This window comes from Salmo salar, chromosome ssa09 (assembly GCF_905237065.1).
Source record: "Salmo salar chromosome ssa09, Ssal_v3.1, whole genome shotgun sequence".
NCBI lineage: Eukaryota > Metazoa > Chordata > Actinopteri > Salmoniformes > Salmonidae > Salmo > Salmo salar.
In genome coordinates, this window is record NC_059450.1 from 44,486,923 (window position 1) to 44,492,500 (window position 5,578).

Sequence of the window (5,578 nt, forward strand, 5' to 3'; positions counted from 1 at the left end):
ATTTCTATTGAGAAAGGCCACCATAGGCTGACCTGACACTCAAGAGAAGACAGGCTATGTACACACTGCCCACAAAATGAGGTGAATACTGAGCTGAACTTCCTAACCCCCTGCCAAATGTATTACCATATTAGAGACTCATATTTCCCTCAGATTACACAGACACACAAATCATTTGAAACCAAATCCATATTTGATAAATACCCATATCAATTGGGTGAAATACCACAGTGTGCCATCATGGCAGCAAGATTTGTGACCTGTTGCCACAAGAAAAGGGCAACCAGTGAAGAACAAACACCATTTTACATACAACCAATATATATGTTTATTTATTTTACCTTTTGCACTTTAACTGTTTGCACATTGTTACAACACTGTAAATATACATAATATGACATTTGAAATGTATTCATTCTTTTGGAACTTTTGTGAGTGTAATGTTTACTGTTAATTTTTTATTGTTTATTTCACTTTTATTTATTGTCTATTTCACATGCTTTGGCAATGTAAACATATGGTTCACATGTGAAAAAAATACAGTTAAATTGACATTTAATTGAGAGAGAGCGAGCGAGAGATTGAGAGAGAAAGAGAAAGAGAGAGAGAGAGACAGAGAGAGTGTGAGAGAGAGAGAGAGAGAGAGCGAGAGAGAGAGAGAGAGAGAGAGAGAGAGAGAGAGCGAGAGAGAGAGAGAGAGAGAGAGAGAGAGAGAGTGACCTCACCCTGTAGGGATAGCAGGCAGGGCGATACTGGAGTCTCTCTGTGTGTTGAATTGATGGCGCCGACAGACATGGCAGCTCTGCTTCTAGCTCCTAAGCAACTTTGCAGTATTTTTTATTTTTTTTTGCGTGTTATTTCTTACATTATTAGCCCAGAAAGTTTTTTGTGTTATTACATACAGCTGGAAAGAACTTTTGGATATCAGAGCGACGGTAACCCAAAAGCATTATGAACAGGAATACGACTTTCCCGAATTGGATCCTTTGTTCGTACTTATCCCTGAGGCTGCTCCAAGACGCCACCGGCATAGAATAGGTATTCGGAGTGGACTTCTAGTCCGACTCAGGAGGCGTGCACACCATCCACCTCTTCCGAGTATATTACTCGCTAATGTTCAGTCTCTGGACAATAAAGTAGACGAGCTCAGGGCGAGGATCTCCTTCCAGAGAGACATCAGGGACTGTAACATACTCTGTTTCACGGAATCATGGCTCTCTCCTGATATACTGTTCCGGTCCACACAGACAGCTGTGTTCTCAGTACATCGCGCAGACAGGAATAAAGAACTCTCCGGGAAGAAGAAAGGCGGGGTGTATGTTTCATGATTAACTACTCATGTATGATTGTGATAAAGTACAGAAACTCAAGTCCTTTTGTTCACCAGACCTAGAATACCTCACAATCTAATGCCGACCATATTACCTCCAAAGACAATTCTCTTCAGTTATAGTCACAGCCGTGTATATTACCCCTCATGCCGATATCACGACAGCACTCAAGGAACTACACTGGACTTTGTGCAAACTAGAAACCACATATCCTGAGGCCGCATTTATTGTAGCTGGGGATGTTAACAAAGCAAATTTGAGGAAAACGCTACTGAAGTTCTATCAACACACTGACTGTAGGACTCGAGCTGCTAAAACACTCAACTACTGCTACTCCAACTTCCCGGGATGCCGACAAGGCCCTCCCCAGCCCTCCCTTTGGAAAATCAGATCATGACTCCATTTTGCTCATCCTTTCCTATAGGCAGAAACTCAAACAGGAAGTACCCATGTTAAGGTCTATTAAACGATGGTCTGACCAATCTGTATCCATGCTTCAAGATTGTTTTGATCACGCGGACTTGATATGTTCCGGGTAGCCGCTGAGAATAACATTGACGTATACACTGACACGGTGACTGAGTTCATCAGGAAGTGTAAAGCGGATGTTGTTCCCACTGTGACTATTAAAACCAAATCAGAAACCATGGATAGATAGCAGCATTCGCGTAAAACTGAAAGCGCGAACCACCACATTTAACCATGGCAAGGTGACTGGGAATACGGTTGAATACAAACAGTGTAGTTATTCCCTCCGTAAGGCAATCAAACAGGCAAAACGTCAGTATAGCAATTCAACGGCTCAGACACGAGACATATGTGGCAGGATTTACAGACAGTCATGTATTACAATGGGAAAACCAGCCACGCCGACGTCTTGCTCCGGGACAAGCTAAACACCCTCTTTGCCAGCTTTGAGGATAACACGCTCCTAAGGACTGTGGGCTCTCGTTCTCTGTGGCCGGCGTGAGTAAGACATTGAAACGTGTTAACCATCGCAAGGCTGCCGGCCCAGACGGCATCCCTAGCCGCATCCTCGGAGCGTGCGCAGACGAGCTGGCTGGAGTGTTTACGGACATATTCAATCCCTACTAATCCCAGTCTGCCGTCCCCACTTGCTTAAAGATGACCACCATTGTTCCTGTACCCAAGAAAGCAAAGGTAACTGAACTAAATGACCATCGCCCCATACCACTCACTTCTGTCATCATTAAGTGCTTTGAGAGGCTAGTTAAGGATCATATCACCTCTACCTTACCTGGCACCCTAGACCCACTTCAATTTGCATACCGCCCCAATAGATCTACAGACTATGCATTCGCCATCGCACTGCACACTATCCTATCCCATCTGGACAAGAGGAATACCTACGTAAGAATGTTGTTCATTGACTAAAGTTCAGCATTCAACACCATAGTACCCTCCAAGCTCATCATTAATCTCGGGGCCCTGGGTCTGAACCCCGCCCTGTGCAACTGGGTCCTGGACTTCTTGACAGGCTGCCCCCAGGTGGTGAAGGTAGGAAACAACACCTCCACCATTGAGGGGCCCCACAATTGTGCGTGCTCAGCCCCCTCCAATAGTCCCTGTTCACCCATGACTGCGGGGCCACGCATGCCTCCAACTCAATCATCAAGTTTTGCAGACGACACAACAGTTGTAGGCCTGATTACCAACAATGACGAGACAGCCTACAGGGAGGAGGTGAGGGCCCTGTCAGAGTGGTGCCAGAAAAATAACCTCTCCCTCAACATCAACAAAACGAAGGAGCTGATCGTGGACTTCAGGAAACTGCACGGAGAGCACGTCCCCTATCCACATTGATGGGACCGCAATGGATAAGGTGGAAAGCTTTAAGATCCTCGGTGTACAAATCACCAACGATCTGAAATGGTTCACCCACACAGACAGCACCTCTTCAACCTCAGGAGGCTGAAGAAATATGGCTTGGCACCTAAAACCCTCACAAACTTTTACAGATGCACAATTGAGAGCATCCTGTTGGACTGCATCACCGCCTGGTACGGCAACTGCACAGCCCGCAACCACAGGGCTCTTCAGAGGGTGGTGCGGTCTGCCCAAAGCATCACCAGGGGGCACACTGCCTGCCCTCCAGGACACCTACAGCACCCGATGTCACAGGAAGGCCAAAAAGATTATCAAGGACATCAACCACCCGAGCCACGGTCTGTTCACCCTGCTACCATTCAGAAAGCGAGGTCAGTACAGACGCATCAAAGCTGGGACCGAGAGACTGAATAATAGCTTCTATCTCAGGTACTCAACCCTGCACCTTAGAGGATACTGCCCTATATACATAGATATGGAATCACTGGTCACTTTAATAATGGAACACTAGTCACTTTAATAATGTTTACCACTGCTTTACTCATTTCATATGTACGTATATACTGTATTCTATTCTGTTCTATTTTAGTCAATGCCACTCTGACATTAATATTTATATATTTCTTAACTCAATTCTTTTACTTTAGATTTGTGTGTATTGTTGTGAATTGGTAGATATTACTGCATTGTTGGAGCTAGGAACACAAGCATTTTGCTACACCCGCAATAACATCTGCTAAATATGTGTATGTGACCAATAACATTTGATTTGATTAATCAGACAGTTCAAATCTTTAGTTAGATGTACTAACAATGCTAGGCTAACAGACGTTACCTTCATTACGGAAGTGTAAGCCTAATGCTAGGCTAATGTTATCGGTACCTTTGTGAGCCCTGATGATGATGATGAGGGAGGTGTGTGTGTGGTACCTTTGTTAGCTCTGATGAAGGAGGTGTGTGTGTCTGTATGTGGTACCTTTGCTCTGATGAGGGAGGTGTGTGTGTGTTTGTTAGCTCTGATGAATGAGGTGTGTGTGTCTGTATGTGGTACCTTTGCTCTGATGAGGGAGGTGTGTGTGTGTTTGTTAGCTCTGATGAGGGAGGTGTGTGTGTCTGTGTGTGGTACCTTTGCTCTGATGAGGGAGTTCTCGGAGACGGTCTCCAGTCGATAGTATCCGTCTATCAGGTCAGTTTTCAGCTGTATCCAGACAGGATGTGGCAGCACGACTTGAGATCATTAGAACACGTTTGCTAAAAAGCCACCAAATACACCTGAATGGATTTCTACAAATATGTAAATACAACGGGAGTCCTCTTACATTTGGGAACGTCACAGTCCTATTGATCAAACAACTATGAAAAGGTAGGTTATCTTTCCCTCAGTTGTCTATGCACATCAACAACAACAGGATCAACAACTAATGCTAGCCAGAGCAAGATGAGCTAAAATCTACCGAAGGAACATTAGATAAACCCTCTCAATCTTTTTCAGCTAGTTAGCCGTCAAAATTGTACTGATAAACAATGGGGAATTGTAGCCTCCTCGCCCTTCTGCAGCTTGCCTGCCAATGCATTATTGTCCCAACCAAGCACCCAAGCTAATTTGCTAGCTAGCTACATCCAGACATAAATGAGAAAACACTTCACTCTGACAATTTTACTCACCGTAGCAGAGCTGGTTAGGCTGTTTACATGTTATCCAGAGCGTTCTTGACTAACTATAACTTTTTTTGCCTATGTTTATGGACACCGGTCATATTCAGCAGGTGTTACGCTTTTGTAAATTCATCAGTTGTTCTGCGCTCTGGCACTCAGACGAGAGTGTTCTGAAATTGGAGTAGATAGCCAGAGTGAATTTGCGAACGCAAGAGAGATGCTAACTGTATAACAGTCATTCAAGTTCTTGCTAGCAGACCAAATGACCCCTGCATCTCTAGCTGTGTATAGCCACTGAAAAACGATATGAGGGGAAAAAGTCAGTCATTCAACCACTCCTCCAATGGCATGACATGACATCCTCCTAGCAGCTAGCTAGTTAGCTATCTAGCTAATGTTAGGCTCCGTGTTTTTAACTTGCTACATAAATATATACGCTAGCCTATTAGCCACATTATGACTGACTTGTGATTATTGCCCTTGCTAGTTTTTGTCCAGAATATTGAGTCATTGAAACTGAAACAGTGCATCCCGAATGGAGGCAGCAAACAATGTACCAGATCATCTGTGATTTACAACCTGATAGCAATATGTTTTGGACTACCAACAGTAAACAATGTACCAGATCAGCTGTGATTTACAACCTGATAACAATATGTTTTGGACTACCAACAGTAAACAATGTACCAGATCAGCTGTGATTTACAACCTGATAGCAATATGTTTTGGACTACCAACAGTAA